Source organism: Grammomys surdaster, unplaced genomic scaffold, assembly GCF_004785775.1.
Source record: "Grammomys surdaster isolate TR1022 unplaced genomic scaffold, NIH_TR_1.0 278, whole genome shotgun sequence".
Lineage (NCBI taxonomy): Eukaryota > Metazoa > Chordata > Mammalia > Rodentia > Muridae > Grammomys > Grammomys surdaster.
This window is the reverse complement of record NW_021604719.1, coordinates 13449387-13467850: the sequence shown is the minus strand read 5'-3', so window position 1 is coordinate 13467850 and position 18464 is coordinate 13449387. Positions and strand designations below refer to the sequence as shown.

Here is an 18464-nt window from a genome sequence, read left to right as displayed (position 1 = left end):
GAGGAGAGGAGAGGAGAGGAGAGGAGAGGAGAGGAGAGGAGAGGAGAGGAGAAGAGAGGAGAAAGCAAGCAACAACCATAGAATGAAGCCTTTCTTGAAACTGGGCCATAGGTCATTACGAGCTTCTATGCAACAATTTTTGTTTTGAACCATGGCATACTTTTGGCATCTAACTTCCATTTGACAAATTCTTTTCAAGTGTTTGACCCTTTTTTTCTTTACCCTTATTCCCACAGTGAAATCATTTTTGTTAAGGCTCACTTTTCAAGTCAATCTGTTCTAACATCCCCTAATATATAAACTGCAACCATTTTGAATACCCCTTTGCATTCCTACCTTTGCTAGTCTAGTGGTGCTCAGTTCCCTGAGCTAGAGAACCTTCAAAGCTTTAGCCTTGTGAATTTAACAATAAGGAAAAAGAAAACTGGGGAAGGATGATATTGAAGCAATAGTGATATGTACATCATCCTCGGTGTCCCCGGCTTACAGTGTCAGTGTTATATTTAAGATCCAGATGAATGAAGTGACAGATGCACTCATCTGTGGCCTCACAGACACTGCTAATACAAGCTGAACACATAGCTGCAGACAGCAGTGCCTGAGTTACACAAGAAAAACAAATGCTGAGCTCTGAAAAAAGAACTGGGCTGAGAGTGAAGGGTCAGGGGGTGGTGGCAGGATGGGGAGGGTGTGGGAAAGAAATACCTCCAGTGAAATGCGAGACAGAGTGGTAAGAAATTTATAGAAGTGTGGATGGCTTGGGGTTTCTTGCAGGCATTGATTCTGTTTTATATTGTCTTTACAACCCACTCACCCTGTTTGCTTTTAATAATTTATTATAGCAGCAGGCCTTCCCATGGTTAGTTTCTTTTTTTTTTTTTTCCTTGTTTATAACTTTTTCCTTCTCATCTCAAGGTCTAATCAGAGGTATATATAGTAGTGTGGCTGGTCTCAAGTACTTAGGAAAATCCATGATCAATATCACAACATCATAAACCCCTGACTGTTCCATTCTGTTTTGCAATGTTTCCTCCCTGTTATATTTAACTTGGTATCTGTGCTTTAAACAATATTTTATTAATCTTTGCACAATAAGATGTCTGATCTTATTCTTCATGGCTGGAAATGTCTTTTGAGTAATCCATCATCAGACCACCATTGATCTAATGATGTATTTATTGCTCACTATTGCAGCCCTGGCAAGAAACCCAGTATGGTTCTAAAAATTTGATTAAAAAGAAATCAAGTTTTTGCAAGGCGTAGCCATCCAATTATATTAGGGCCTGCCAAGTATATTTTATGCTAAAACACACACATATTTCAAGTGAACAAAATGTGTTCTTCTTGAAGGTTCTTAAAACTTTTTTGCTATGAAATAAATAGAACAAGAAGATGCACATAATTGGAAAATTATGAGTGCATATCCCAATATTTTCTTTTGAGACAAGGTTTCACTGTGAAGCCCTGTCTAGCCTGGAACTCACTTATAGACTAGGTTGGCCTCAAACTCACAGAGATCTGTCTGCCTCTGCATCCTGAATTCGAGGATTACGGGCAATGCTCCACCATGTCTGGTTCCAAGATAGATTTTTTTTTATCATTTTATTGTATGTGTATGAATGTTCTGCCTGCATGTATGTCTGTGCATGGTAAGCATGCCTAGAGCCCACAGAATCCAGAAGAGGACATTAGATCCCTTGGAACTGGAGGTACAAACAGTTGTGAACTTAATGTGATGTAGTTGCTGGGAATTGAATCTGGATCCCTACAAGAGGACCAAGTACTCTTAACCACTGGCCCATTTCACCAGCCCCCAAGATACAATATTTTCTTTAAAAATTGTGCTCTTGCATTTTAATATAGATAGATTTATCTTTTTAGTTGACATAAAAACAAATATGATAAGAACTAGCTCCCAGCCTAGAAATCAAAATAAGCTAAACTTAGTTAACAAATACTAATTAAGTTACTTGTCATGGGCAGACATTATGTTTTAAAAAGAATTACAGTTGACTATTAGCTCTTGTCTGCTGAGCTAGCTCAAAATTCCTTTCACATGTTAACACTTTTGGGAAACTTTTTTGTACATGCCCCCATGTGGACTAATGATCTCATCTTATCTTGTCTCCTGCATTCTTCTCTCCAGTCTGGAACCCTTTAAAGGCAGGGAACTATTTGACATCTTATAATGTCTTAAGAAACTTTGGCAAGAAATAGTGTCTGTGTGCACTAAGTGCTGCAAAGAACTACAAATGGACATTGTTGAGGCTCCAAAGGGTATGCATAAAACCATCCACCCTAAAGTATAAGAGTAGCAAGAACAGAATTGTAGGACCAGCCTTGGTCCTTCATAGAATGCTCCTCCAATCCTGCTCCACCACCTTCAAAGTCCCTTTGCTTCATTCCTGCCTTACCTCCTCCTCTCAGTACCTGCCTGTTATGACTTCTAGGATGCCTCCAGCGCTCTCTCTCTCTCTCTCTCTCTCTCTCTCTCTCTCTCTCTCTCTCTCCTTGTTCTCATGCCCCTTTTTAGATCCTGAAAAGCAGCTTTCCTTTGACACTCGAGGCTGCCTCACTCATGTCTTCTGAAGCCACTGATGCCTTAGTTCCCTTCACTGTCCAGTTTAAGTGACCAGGTCACATTGGTGGGGAGATTTGGGGCCTTTGAGGAGCAAGATCTTGATGAACCAAGAAGCTGCTGTTGCCTACATTTACTATGATGGGGAGGAAGCTTTTAAAAATAATAATTGAAGTATGTATTTAGCTTAGAGACTAGGTTTTATAATAGTTTTCATTTGTAAATCCCTGTTCCTTGAGGAAGCACCCTCAACATAGCTGTAGAGGTTTAGTGGCTTAGGTAAGTTAGTGCAAGGAGTTGCATTACTGAAGTCATGTATAGATCATGCATTCAACAGCTTATAGTTCAATTGAATTAAGCATAACTGTCTGAAATGAAGCCATTAAGATAGCTCTTTCATGTTAGATCTTATGGGACCTTAGAGGATTCAGCAGATCAAGATCCAGGATTATGTGTCTTATCTGGGAAATTGAGTATCACTTAATATATGTGCTTTATTCTTGTATCTTCCAAGAAGACATTAGAAAGTTGAACAGTTTAAATCCAAAGGCATTTAGATGCTCAAGACCACTGGGAAGATGAGCAGCATGAGCTCAGACACTGGTTTTGGATCCTATAAACCAGGATCATTTCTCTCTGTATACAGGAGGGACTGCCTTTTTTTACACTTTGGATCTAGATGCCCGAAGGTCATGAGAAGAGCTCCAGGAAAGTGCAGAATCCAACATCTGTGATACAAATAGGTTCACATTCTTGCCTGCAACAAATGAGCATCCTCCCGATAATATTGTGCTTTGTAGTTTATTCCATCTTTTTCCTGTATCTTCAATAGGAAATTTCTTTCTCTCCTTGAAGTTGTGAGGGGATGAGTGGTGGTGAGGTGGGTATAGTGGTTGTGGAGTAGGCAGTCGTAATGGTGTGTGTAGTGGTGGGGGTTAGGTAGTGGTGTGTGTAATGGTTGTGAGGTAGGCAGTTGTAATGGTGTGTATAGTTGCGGGGGAGGGTAGGTAGTGGCAGGTATAGTGGTGATGGGGATGTGGGAAGAGTTGGAAGGTAAAGTAGTGTGAATATGATCAAAATACATTTTATACATATATGATGGTCTTGAAAAATAAGTTTAAAATATTATATTCTTTTAAGAAACATATTCCTCTTACACTTTGTGTGCATGTCTCACAAACAGATGCTCACGGTCAGAAAGCTGTTATCCCTTAAGCTTTCAGGCTCGCCTCATTTCAACCTTTCTTTGTAATTCAGTCCTCACCCCCTCTAGTATTTTCTTTCCTGTGTATTATTTTCCCCTATTTTCAGGTAAAACACTTACTGATAAAAGCTCTTTCACGGTCAGTGTTACCATTAATCCCTTCCCTGTAAGTAACTACAATTCTGACCATTCGCAAAGGACTTTGTGCGAGCATTCCATGTGCTTTTCTGAGGAGCTATTAGATGTTCTGAGAACCTTACACAGCACAAGAGAAATTGGCTTCGCAGAACCTTTTCTCACCATTCTTACCCACACACGGTGGTGGAATTCCCCTTTATCTGTTGGCTTTTTTCTTTCTCTTAAAAAATATTGACAGTAACTTTCAATTTTCCTCACTTGTCTCGCTTCGCTGTTCTTTTTGATGTCTTGGTTTGCTCTCCGTGATCTGCCTAATTAGGTTGTATTGTTCCTAACCTAATCATCTATTTTTCTATGGCTTTTTTGCACTGGCCACATCTACATATTTAGATACCATTCACACGTTGCATGAGTTTCCCCCTTTGCTATGCATTAATAGTGAAGACATTAGATTAGGTGGGGTTCCGATAGTGCCCCTTTCACAAGCTGAGGCATCATTTACTATTCCAGTCTTATACCCAGTTGTAATGCTTACTCCATTTCCCAAGTAGTGTTTCTTAAATACTGTATGAAATGATAAAATCTGAATTTGTTATACTTGTGCTTGCCTTTATGTTCTAAATTTATAATTCTATAATTTTCCTGTAGGAAAGTGTACATTAGACTGAAATGGTTAATTTAGGTTTAAGCCATACTGGCTTTGGCATATTGTGACTCATTTATACCATCACTTAATATATTCCCAGTCCTTGTCACCATCTCCCCTACACAGTAACCCTGTTCAGCTCCTCTAGCTTATGCTTATTTTGCAAAATGAGTATATTCCCAAGCCCTATTACTTATTTCGCTTTAAAAAAAAAAAAGAATAAAAATAAGGGGACTCCACATCGCTGGGAAACGTAAACAATGTTTTTTGATGGTATCTTAGTTTCTTTGGGCTGCCATAACAAAATACCTGAGATTGGATAATTTATAAACAACTAAAATGTACTGCTCACAGTCTAGAGCTGGGGAAGTCCAAGAGCAAGATGCTAGCAATCTGGTGATGGCTTTCTTCCTTGTAGATGGGGATCTTTTCACTGTAACGTCATATGACAGAGCTGGCTGAAGATGGCTGCTCTGGAGTTGAAGCCTGAGTTACACCAACCAGCATAGAAATCATTATCTCAGCCACCAGAACATAGGATGTTCTTCGTGAGAAGAGTCATGGGATCAGAGTTGACTGCAGTATGCAGAAGAGGCTCTGCTTCCCTGAGGGCAAGGTGGAGCTTTGTACAGAAAAGGTAGCCACAGGGGTCTGTGTGCCTTTGTCCAAGCAGAGTCTCCATGTTACAAACTCCTAGGAGGGCTTGCTCTATGAGGGCCTGCTGTGGTGTGGTGTGCTGTGGTTCATTATGGAGAGAGGGGCCGAGGCCTTCGAGGTTATGGTGTCTGGGAAGCTCTGAGGACAGAGGGTCAAGTCCATGAAGATTGTGGATGAGCTGATGATCCACAGTAGAGACCCCATTAACTACTATGTTGACACTTCTGTGTGCCATGTGCTCCTCAGACAGGGTGTGCTGGGCATCAAAGTAAAGACCATGCTGCCCTGGGACCCAAGTGTTAAGATTGGCCTGAAGAAGCCTCTGCTTGACCATGTGGGCATTGTGAAGATGGATGATGAAATTATGCTCACTACCCTGATCTCAGAACAGAAGGGTGGGAAATCAGAGCCACCTGTCATATCCCAGCCATTGCCTATAGCATAACAGGGTCTTGGCAGCTGCTTCTGGATGTTATCCTTGTCCTGTAAAGATATTTAATAAAATCTTGCCCAGCCTGACTGCATAGGGGTTGATGTCAAAAGTATCCCCTCTCCAGGAAAAAGACATCGGGATGGGTATGGCCCTCATGCCTCACTGGACAACAACAGGGGGACCAGAGCCATTACAAGGTCCCCTTCAATTACTGGAAGTCAGGCCTCTATCCCTGCCTTCGCAAGATTAGAATTGCCACAGCCCTTCTATACTTAGAGAAGGGAGGAGAAGTCAGGGGCAGCCCTGTTTACACTCTGAAGGTCTAAAATCAACCATAGGCCTAAAATCAGCAATAGGCCTGTCATACACGTATACTAACACCAAGTCTTGGGTCTCTGTGGAAAAACATTGAAACAGATGGCTATAAGCTATTGTAAACAGGCAGCTTTCATGGAAATTACCTGCCTGAGGAGTCATAGACCTTGTAAATAGGTAGCTTTGGCAGACAATACCAACTTAGATAAGGACAAGCGAGTCTTAGGCAGAATCATAGTGACTTGTCCCCTGAACCTTCACCCAGCTGATACCCAGTTCTGAAGATATCTGTATTCCCCCTGAACACCCACACTCCAGTGTCATCCCCTTCCCCGCGTCCTGCCTTTCTGTGTTTATAACCCCTGTGTGAATGAGTTACAATTTGAAAAGAATAAATACATTATTTTTAAAAAGAAAAAAGAAAATAAATAAAAAAAATCTTGCACAAAGAAATTTTTCAAAAAGCAGCAAATGGTCAAGATGCTTTCCTTTTCAGGCAAATCTACCTTCTAAGTCGAAATCCTAACCTTCTCTGGAGTTTGTGTGGGGGTTGTTGTTGTCACTGCTGCTGTTGTTTTCCAATTTAGTCCTCTAGTCTAAGTAGACTATGAAGCTGCTTTTGCTCCTTAACATCTGGCTTGTGCTGGGATCTGTGACTCTCTTGTGTGGTCTCTGTTGGAAATCTTGTAATGGGATAAAGCCTTAGTTGCCAGCCTTACAGAACAAAAGATCCATGAAAACTGTGCTTTGTTTAGGCATCTGCAGAACAACTGTTGCAGACAGGTAAAAGATGAAAGCAAAATGTTGAAACAGGTAGGGAAAGCCAAATAGAGAGCTTTTGGTACTGGCTGCCCATGTGTTTCCCTGTATGACTGTCCCAGTGATGCAGAATCTAATGCTATATTGTCCTATATTCCAAAATTCTTAAACTTAAATGAACTAGAGTAAGACTCATTCTTCTAGCCTTGGACCTTCTCAGAAAAAAAAAGAAAAAGAAAAAAGAAAAGAAAAAGAAATGGGTAGGCTCTTTTTCCATGGGAGATCTTCTGCATCCAGTTCATACTGACATGTATGGTAAAGAAATGTAAGTCTCAAGTAAAACACAGGGCATAGAAAAAGATTGACTGATTAAGTGGCCTGTCTTTGTTGTCACAGACCACTTCTCCCTTTTTGTATTTGTGACTCGATTATAGCACTTCAGATGTTACTTGCAAACAGGACAATGTTGAGAGCAAGAAAACTAAAACCACCCCCACCATTTCAAAGTTTCCTTCTGAAGAGTATAAAAACATTTGTTAAAAGACTTCCACTTGGGTCCTCACAGACCATTCAGAAGTGGCTCAAAAGGCCACCTCTCAGTCAGTCACTATCCATGGAACAGTGCCTGAGAAGGAGAGGGATGAGGAAAATTAACATTCTGTTAACAAGAAAGATGTAGGTATTGGGAGAGGCAGGGTACAGAATAGACACTGCGAGGCATATGTAACTATCTGCCGCATGCTACCGCTTCAAAAATAACCGTGAAATTCCTTGGCATGGCGGCTTTGTAGTTGATAGGTACTGCTGATGAGTAGAAACAAAAAGGGGACAATGCAAACTAATTAAGGGCAGAGAAGTGAGCCAAGATCAATGGTTATTCTGATTACAGCCACAATCAACTCTAATGAGTTTGAATGTAGTAATTTATGTCTTCTTTTACTCAAGAAGTATATGCTCTTTGCTTAGTGAAAAAAATGATTAAAATAATTTATTTCTCAATAAATCTACATAGTATATTTTACAGTATAAGTTTATATGAATGTAAACAATTTTATTAACTTTATATATCATTCTGTTAACAAGACTGATAATTATGGGTGATTATAACTGGCCATGATTTCTTATGTATGCTTTTATACAGTAAGAATTTAGCATCCGAGTGAAGTTGGCAATTTACTGAGATCACACAGTAAGTGGCTAAGCTAGAATTCACACATGAGTTCCCTTATGTTCCTTCCTACTCAACATGACTGCCCATTTTCTTGGAAGACAGTCCTAGGACTATCACGGCCGGCAGAGCTTTAAGCGACTGGACCCTACCCGTCTCTGTGACCTCATTATTTATCCTGTGGTCCTCTCTCAATTTTCTAACCATATGGCTTTCTTATTGTTGGTGTAATAAGCCAGTCTCTTCCCCACCTGTGATCCGTTGCATTTGTGGTACCTTCTGCTTGGATGATACAGCCTCTGTTCCTATGGCTACATCTGCTCCAACCAGGCTTTTAAATGTCTCCTCTTTATAACGATATTCTATCTGTTTAGCAGTTCTCCTGGGCCCCGACTGTTCCCTCCCCACTTCTGCTTTTTTCATGCTACTTGCCACAGTCTCATATAATTTACTTAGTTATCTAGTTTTTGATCTGTTGTCTTCTACCTGTATTTTAAAGTGAATGAGCAAACAAATAAGTTAATAAATGAATGAGTACTTATAATGTAGATTTCTAGTAATCCAGAGTCGGCCTTTATCTCCCACCTAGGTAAGATGCCAGTTGTCATTTGAGCCTGAATCTATCACACTCAGAATTTTTTCTTGGAAAATTTGAAAATTAATTAAATCTACTTTTTATTCTGTTCAAGGGCAAAAGAAATGAATATTAAAGTTCCTTGGAGAGAAAATACACTTTCTGTAGTTATATACATGTGGGTTTTAGTAGAGCCTTATACCAGGGGCATTTGAGTAATAAATTCTGAATTTCTTACTTAGAATAACCTATTGACACCAAAACTTTTAATTTGGTATAAACTGTTAAAAAACAAAATTACATATAAGACTGAATTTTAAAGTGGGAGAATTACAGTTGCATTTAGAATGGTAAGTTCACTTAAAATTGATTTCTCTGCATATACATAATTTTCAACTTAAATGACTCCTTTCTCGGAACTGTGTTCTTAATTGTTCCAAAGTAATTATGGAGGTGCAAATTGAAAAATAGCTTTACCGCACATGCTAATTCATAAGCAACTGGAATACATGAAGCAGTATTTTCTTCCAAAGTCCTTTAGCTCTGGTTTCCCCTTCTTCATTAAAGTGAGTGCTTTTGTAAATGTGTACAGTTCTTTATTTTATTGTTCTTTGGGTTGTTTCATGCTAATTACATTGTAAGGCATTATGTTCTGAGGCAGTGCAATGTTGGCATGTAATTAAATTATCATTTAAGTTGGACAAAAACTTTGCATTCCGTTCATCCGTGTTCATTTTTCCTAGGCCCTTCCCGCAGGGGATCTCACGAACTAAGGTATTCTGGCCTATAGTGTGAGTCAATCCACTTGGGGTTTTTGTCACCTGATGTTCCCTTGTTGGGAAAACCTGCTGCTAGTCACTTACTATGGAATACACTTCTGGCTAACCTTTCTTAGTCTGACTTCCAAAAAAACAGATTTCAATTTTACGGTGAGTAAAACACATCTATGTTTGAGAGCATTCTTTAGTTAGGTTCTTGCAGGTTGTTTTTCTATAAAGTCTCAGAAACAAGTCAGAAGAAATGAAAGGAGGATGTTTCAGTGTTCACATCAGACCTTCTTCCAGGGGCTGTTGGTGGAGACCCCTTTCTCCTTGCTGTATTCTCACTTTATAACCTGAGTAAAGTTGGAAGTACAATTTAGTGAGTATACATTGGGATCTAGTGAAAATGAGACCAGGAATTAAAGAGCTGGGTTAATGTATCATTATTATTTAAGTGTCATTATTATTTAAGATTTATAGACATACAGTCTCTGGCTCTTGGGGGCCTGCTTTTGACAGGCTAGTTTCCATGTGTAATAGATCTGCCCTTTTATGGATCAGCTGAAGCTTTTCTTTTTCTTTCTCTCCTTTTTTTCTCTCCTGTCAGCGCTGTGTAGGTGAGAAGCAGCATGGGCTTATGGAAAATGTATAGCAAAAGCAGTGGCGATGAGAAAGAATTCATAATGGGTACACACGTTGCTGGAGTACTTCCCAAGTACTTTGCAGGGTGCCAATGAGGTTTCTTTGGCAGAGGCAAAGTGGAACATGTGCTATGCCATGTGGGAACACTGATTTGAAAGGTCCTTTATGGTTCACAAAAGCAGCTGCTTTTGAGCTGGTGTGGTAGCCATAGCTTCAGAAATTGACTTAAGTATGTGTAGCGCAAACTCCTGGCATCCATTTGGAGATTTGGTTGCATATTGGGAGTTTACTTATTCACAAGTGACATGGAGCAAGAAAGTATTCTTTGTTAGATTGTGGGGCCTTTGTTCATTTTCCTGAGGGGTTTGTATATTCACTACATTCTGAGAAGTGTTTACAGCATTCCATACATATGTAAATTTGAAATGATGACTTTCTTCTTAATTTTGAAAGCTATGGATAACAATATTACTTTGCCTAGTGGAACAATATTGAGTTACCTTTAGGCATATTTTATTGTATTGACAGACTTTCTTCTCTGGGATTTGTACCCTCTAGTGCATTGTTACTCAGTGAGATTTTAGGCTTTGCTAAGTTTTCCTTTATGAAACCTGGGGCTCTTTCTATGTGTTTCTAATCTGAGACTTTGTCCACTCTTTTTCTTGATTTTTAGTGAGCTAGCTTCCCTTCCCTAGGTGTCTCAGCTCTAGATGTTGCAGGCAGCATCCATCGTTTCCTTTCGCTTTCAACAAGACATGTGGTACCCATTCCTCCCTTGAGTAATTAGGACATGATTCTTCAACTCTTCATTAGTTTTCTATTTATTAAATGCTAACATACCTTAGCATTTTCACAGGTTGCTTAGAAAACAAAGGATGAATGCTTTGTTTTTAGTAGACCATAATGACTGTATTGCTAAATGACAATAAAAAAAATTACTGAAAACAGGGTTAGTGCAGATAGCTTAAGCTGGAAATCATTTTAAATGTTTCATGGCTACATTTTGTGCTAAATATAAAAATAATTGTGTTTCCTATGTGCGAGCATCAAAAGCTCCGGTTGGAAAACCACATGGTCTAACAAGTAGGTCACAATTGATGGTAAAACATGAGACAGGAAATGTCACAGCTAAGATTAGAGACCCAAGCAGTATGTCTCACCATGCTTGCATTGGCCATCCAAAGCACTAGACAGGCTCAACAGGATATAACTAACTTTAGCCCAGTTTGAAAATATTAGCAAGGAGAGCCTTTAATGTCTTATTCTCATTTGTTTCTGGATATTGCACTTCTCCAGTTGGACAAAATAATTGAGCCACTTAGGTTTGCATAGTGACAGACTTCAAAATGTCAATTAAAATGGCAGTCATTACATTCTATCAGTGTACACAGAAAGCCATAATCAGCTGTATACACTTACATGGATGGGTTCACTTGATGTTTGAAAATGTTAACAAGGAATAATAGATTGTGAACAGTTCTCACGGGTTCTCTTCCAAGTCTCCTTTGTCTTCATATTTGAAAGTGTGATAGCATAAGCACATCTGGGAAGGAGTGCTTTTAGTAAAGCCAGCTATCATTTCTTTGTTTTTGGGGGACAATATGAGGAACATTTAATATTTAAAGTGGAAATGTTCACCACTGCAGATATCTGAGTTTTGCCAAGACACTTGAATAGTCTCATTTTTATGCAAAAGCATGAGGGAGAAAGTAGTACTCTCTAGCCTTTGTTTTGATGAGAGACAATACTACGTTGTGGAGAGGGACTCAAACCAAAATGGAGCCTTGGATTCTGGGCATCACCATTCCCTCATGCTGCATTAAGCAGTTGAGTGCATGCCCAAAGAGCCTGTGGTTATTTGGATGAGCAGATAGAGGCATGCCGTGATGATTGAATTTGAATCTGTCATTAGAGCCTTATTCATTCACTTCCAGCCTAGAGTCCTTCACAAATATATCCTGGCTTATGGACTCAACTGTACTTTGAGTGGAGAGTTTTATTTTGTGAATCTCAGAGGCCTCCCTAGGCTTGTGTTTTCAAAGGTTATTAATGTAGATTAAAACACTCTATTTTGTACTGGGAATATTTTGTGTAGGTTATAACTTTGAAGAGGGCAGAGAAGCAGAAGAAAACCTGAACAGAATAAGTATTTTTTAATAATTTATTTACCATATTAACTTTTAAACTATGCAGTTCAGTTGATACCGAAAACCTTTATAATGTGCACCTGTTAACACCATCTATCTCCAGAACCCACTTTGTCTTGCACATGAATAGTATCACATGACCTTAACAGCAGAACATAGAAATGATCTAGGTGTTTGTTCCCTTCCCAGAAAGGGAACATAAGGTTCTGGATGGAAATGTACACCCATATCAACAGTAACTGCCTATTCTCTCCTCCCCAACACCCTGAAAAGCACCATTCCCTTTTTTTGTCTCCATTTCATTTTAAATGGGACCATGGAGTTTTTGTCTTTTTGTGTGTCTGAATTACATCATTTGGTATAATAGTCTCAGTGCTTATGCATGCTATTATATATACACCAGACTCTTTCTCTTGAGGCTGAATAATATTCATAAGTGAGAAATGTATAGACAGTATTTTTAGTCTATACTCCTTTTTCAACTTAAACACACAACCTAGATCTTCATGCCTGATCCAGGGAGAGTATTCTGGGGAATGGGTTGGATGTACAGCTCTCAAGAAGCAAAGCTCTGGGGTTTTTTTTCCCCTATCAGCAGTAAAAAATCTGGTTGATTTTGATTAAAGAAAATCAGGAAGTATGACAACTGAGGTGACAGTTGGCTCTTCCTCCCCCCTTTACATGCCTGTTTTCTGCCATCACAGTATGAGCTAGTTGTGAGTTATAGGGTCAGTCCCTTGTCTAGACCTGGGTTGGAGAATGTGAGGTGACAGGTTTGTGGAAACATCCTAGAAAAGATCTGGGAGTGCTTGAAAGACAGTTTTGCTTTTAAATGGAGACTTAGATTTTTGGCTGTTCTTTCTAGTTTCAGGAATGTATGAATAATAAGCCTTTAAACCCTTACATGTTTTGTGCAACCACTTACCATCTTATAAAATTAGTTACCTGTTTCTAGTTTCTACTATGACATTTCTTCCTAAAGTCAATGTGAATGACCAGATGATCGGGTCTCCTAGTGTGTTTTGACCCCAGTCAAAATTCAGCCTTTGACTCTAGCTCTGCCTCTGGCTGGAGGTGATGTAGAAGGCCACCAGACTTCTTCCAGAGCCTTATGTTTCCTTTCTGGGAAAAGGAAAAAAAAACTAGATCATTTCTATGGACATGTTCTGTTGTTAAGATCACATGATACTATTCATGTCTTAAGCCTATTGACTGACTTCCTTCCTGTAAGTTAGAAGGTTGTAAAAATCAGTATCTGGTTAGGAACTTTTAATTGTGAAGTCGGTGTTGGTTGCTTAAATTAGCATTTGGCTTACTATTAAACCTGTGTTGCATTGAAAAACTCAATTAAATGTGTCTGATCCCAAAAGAATAGCCACTATGTTTCATACTTGAATGCAAGAAGAAGCAAGACTATTTTTCAGCTGAGTTGGGTGACTGGAGTCAGTGGGGTGTGAGGGTTTAGTTTCATAGGAAAATAAAGAGGGGAAATTCAATATGCAAACATGTAACCAGAACCCAGTGAGGATTCACATAATTAGTTACTTCTGTCCCTTCATGTATGAAATATAACACCAGTGCTTATAAACCAACATTGGTATGAGAAGTAGCACAAACAGAAAAGTTGTAAGAGCCACCCTATCACTTTCCTAGAAGCCTAAGGGAAAGGTTATTACAGCTTTAAACGAGACATAGCTCTTAATGATTTATCAGAGTCTTTGGAATAGATGATATTGGTGGGATCTCTAGACTAACAGAAAACAACTTAGATTTGATAGGTTTTCTTTCGGCTAACAAAACTTCTTCCAAAGAAAATACTGAAAAGTTACAGTACCTGTTCCACAGGCGTAGATATAGCCAACCAAGTTAATTTCCTGTGAATGAATTAGCCTTAGCTTTTGTGAAGCTCTCTAGTTAGGAGAGCAGTTAACCTCTGGAAGGAATGAGAGGCTTTGGCATCTCTGGAGATTCTCTTAAAACAAGATTGATAGGAACAATGTGACTGGAGGTCACCTTTTGGTCCTATTGTTCTTTATTTTGAAACTTACTAAGTTATTGTGTAAGTACTTTAGGAAATGTTACATATGGATAACCAGATACTCCTGCCTAGAAATAATTTCCTTTAAATTTTTGACTGTCCTTTCTTAATACAGCTTTGGTCATCAGACCAGGTTATCTGGCTTCTGTCTGGCACATGACTTTGTCACTGCTGTCTATGGTAGTACACCTAGACTTCTGAGTTGCTGCCCTTAGGCTAGCACTTATGAAAAACCCTGTTCAAAGCAAAGAATCCAGGTGATAAAGACTAAATTTAGAAATCTTTTATTCCCCACATAATAAAATGCAATTTGTTTCTTCTTCCCACACAAAGTAGAGCTGTCCAGGAGAATGACTATGAACAGGCATGACCCCATCACATCTCTCCACTTGCAGCTGTTAAGGCTTCTGAATGCGATCTGTATGTGTTGAATAATTTTGACATTTCCCAGCATTACTCTAACACAGAGTAGATTTGCCCAATTCCCAGAGTGGATTCACTCTTCTCAGTAACCACAGGAGACACTCACCAAGTAACCCTCCTCGGTTAGTCACTCGGGGCCTTCTGAAGGGAAACCTCTGAATCCACAAGGTCATAAATGTGACCTTAGACATTATTCAAGGGCTCTTCCGCAGTTGGAAACTAAGAGCCAGTACCCTTCAAGCACAGGGCCCATTGCTTCCTTTAATTTGTGGGTTGGACAACAGGGATAACCTAGATTCAAGTTTTTAGAGCAGAGTTTATAAGATTAACCAATGAAGACATAACCAAAAAAAAAAAATACTGGAATTTTAATCAATGTCCTTCCTTCCTTCCTTCCTTCCTTCCTTCCTTCCTTCCTTCCTTCCTTCCTTCCTTCCTTCATTTTTACATTCTGAGTCAGTGTGTGTGTGTGTGTGTGTGTGTGTGTGTGTGTGTGTGTGTGTGTGATGGTGTATGTATAGAAGTCAGAGGACTGGCTGTAGGAGTCAATTCTCTCTTTCTTTCTACCTTGTGGGTTCTGGGGATCAAACTCAAGTCACCAAGCTTCTTTATAAAACCTTTTTCTAAAGATGGTAGGCACCTTTATCAACTGAACTATCTCATAGACCTTCGGTTCATTTTTAGTCCCCCAAAATAATAAAAATTAAAGTAATGCATAGATGAATTGACATTTGTCCTTCCCCATAATGTGTTAAGTGAGTGAGAGGATGTTATGGTGAGACTTTCCCTGGACATGCAGAGTTTGAGATTTATTCCCTCACTTGCTTTACAGGATGTTGTGCTGGATTTATACAGTCCAACTAGGTTAACTTGTAGAATATTAAATATTTCCAACTGTACAATGATGATAGCAGCAGAATACATCAAGTTGCGTTATTGCATCAAAAATAACAACCAAAGCCAGGTGAATTGTCACACACCTTTAATTCTGACACTCAAGAAGCAGAGACTAGTAGATCGTGGATCTCTCTGAGTTCTAGGCCAGCCTAGTCTACATAGCTAGTTCCAGACCAGCCAAGACTACATGGTAGGACCATGTCTCAAAGGAAGGAAAATGATAACAATCCAATCATATTTTATAAGTTGATCCTCACACCTCAAAACTGATATAGCTATTTGAAATATATGTCGGTACCCTCTATCATTAAGAATGAAAGTATTGGAATTAAACTTACATTTTGCCTTGAAGCACTTCCTGATGGTAATATGAAGGTGTCATTTGAAAAACATGGGCTCTTTTCAACTTAATGTAGCTTTTAAAATAATGTTTAATTCAGGAAGTAACTTGAGGGGCCTCTTGTCATTTGGTATCAGTGCTGTGGATTGATCCTGGGCCTTAAGCTCGTTAGACACATGATTTCTCATTGAGCTGAATCCCTAGTCTATCATAGTGAATTTTAATAAAATTCATTAAAGTAGGTGATATGGTTTTGAATCCTCTCCCGGTATTTCTTTTATATGCAAAAATAGAGAAACTACTTATCTTTTGGACACACTTGTTGCCTCCTGGTTTTTGTCCTAACATAAGAGAAAGTAAGATGTTGAAAAAAATATTATCTAAAATGGATTTCTTTATCAGAAAATGATATTGAAAGAATTAGACGATGCTACTGAATCCCAAAGAAACAAATTCTGTAAGACAGATGACATGGGGCAAGGACATGGGGAAGGTATGTTATCTGACTTCCTGCTCTGTCTAATTTCTGTTTCATAGATGAAGCGTGCTAAAAGTTTCTGTTGGTAAGATGCCACTGAAGAATCCCTCACAGTCAATGAAACATGTTTTATGAAAAACAACTGAGTGGTGTTTCCTCTAAAGCAGATGCTTCTTTGAGAAAGATCCCAGGGTGAAGTGACAAAAGATTGGCTCATTCGCTGTGCAGTCACTTTGAGCAGCTAGTATAGCCCAGTATTGAGAGTGGAAGTACACAGTATGTCATGGAATGCTACTAATAAGGTAAAAAGCAAACAAACAAACAAACAAAACAAACCTTCATCCGTTGTGTCAGCGAAGCCATACAATGTTAACAGTTCATGAAAATCTTTTGTACCTTATGGAGATTTGCTGATTGTCTTCTTGAAACGTCTTTAAGAGTGGTCAAACCTACAGATAAGTTATTTTTATTTTTCTTATGAAAAGGAAAGTATCCTGCAGTTTTGTGATAATATGCTACTTTACTACTATGCCACCTAGCAGAACGATGGGGTGGGGCACAGCAGCAAATATGTTCTTTCAAGATAAATGTGTGTTCTGAGACTAACCAAGAAAATAAATACCATTCTACACAGACTATTATGAAAACAGTGTCTGAAAGTGTTTATCTTATGTGTGATTTTATTGCTTAAAACTATAAAAAGACTAAAGTCTACATATAATAAAAAAATTGAACTTAGAGCTACATTTCCAAATTAATGTGTCATAAATAAATAAATATAGGTTTTTCAAAGGTATCAAAGCACATTCAGTCATATTCCTCTTGGCAAAATGACCATTTAGAATGATAAAAAGGTTTTATGTAAAGCTATATTAAAAGTAAACATTTCTTTTTCCTTTTTTATTGAAAATAGATTCATCTCTCATAAAATACATTCCAACCAAAGTTTCCACCTCTTCTAGCACCCCCTACCTCCCTTCTCCCCCAGATCCACTCCCATTTTGTTTCATCTTCAGAAAAGAACAGGTCTCCAAGACATGGTAGCTAAACAGAGCAAAACAAGATATAATAAAACAAGGTGAGAGCCCTCATATCAAGGCTGGACAAGGCAACCTAATGGGAGGAAAAAGAGTCTCAAGAGCAGACAAAGATTCAGAGAAGTCTCTCAAGAACATGAAGCTAACAGGCTTACCATACACAGAGGACCTGGTACAGACCCATGCAGGCTCCATGCTTGCCATTTCAGTCCCCATGTGCCCATTTGAGCCCTTAGTTGATTTGGGGAGTCAAGTTCTCCTGCTTTTCTATGTCCTAAAGTCTTTCCTCCCCATCTTCCTCAGGGTTTCCCAATCTCCAAGGGAAAGGACTCAATGGAGACCCCAATTTAGAATCAATCAATCTCCCCCCCTCTCCACCCCACCCCCCCGATTAATGTCAGGCTATAGATCTCTGAACCCACTCCCATTTGCTGCCAGAGGAAGGAAGGCTCTCTGTTGATGACTGGATAAGGCACCCATCCAAGGTCTCTGGCCTATTCAGTCTCTGGTTCCAGGCAGTGTAGGCCTTGGTCTCCCTCTCATGACATGGTCCTCAAGTTAAAGCAAACATTGGTTGACCATTGTTTATTTTGCATTCACCTCATGCTTTGTGATTCTGATGTATAGCACATTTATCTATATATCTGTATATAGGCACACCACACATATCCTAAAGTTTCTCGGTGCTGAAATTCATGGTCCAATCATTTTCCAAACTGCTTGTTTAGGCTAAAGGTTCTTAAACCTGTAGGGACAGGGAAGACTCATAGGCTACTTTAGAATGATAGAAGATGCACACTCTCTTCTCATAAAAATTACATTCAGATTCTGGGGGATAAAAATTTGCCCATAATTTCAGGATGTTCACATGCCTACTAATGGCTGTTGTTGTGGACATCACTTAATACTCCCATATGAGAACAGGGTGTCCCTAAGGACTTAAATGACTTATATAGGGTCAGAGAGTGACATAAATAGGACATGAATGTCCTGAAGACTTATGTAACTTGCATAGCATCACAAAGTGGCGTAAACTAATCCTTCAATCAAGTATGTGTGCCATTGAAGGCTTTTAATCTGTTTTCCAAAAATGCACATATAAAATGGGACTCCCTAAGACCCCACCCCTTAAGTTCACAAGTCTAGTGGGGACTCAAGTATTCATTGATACTATTTGTGTTTAAAGGAAACTTGTTTTTCTTCTGACCAACATCCACTCACAACAACCA

The 18464-nt window shown here is 39.1% G+C and overlaps 1 protein-coding gene and 1 pseudogene across 2 annotated transcripts in view; both read left to right on the top strand.

Annotated features, from left to right (window-relative positions):
- Nucleotides 1-18464, top strand: part of March3 (membrane associated ring-CH-type finger 3) — a 154007-nt gene that overhangs the window by 4530 nt on the left and 131013 nt on the right. The gene's annotated exons all lie outside the window — the stretch shown is intronic.
- On the top strand, nt 5012-5668 carry LOC114629158 (annotated as a pseudogene).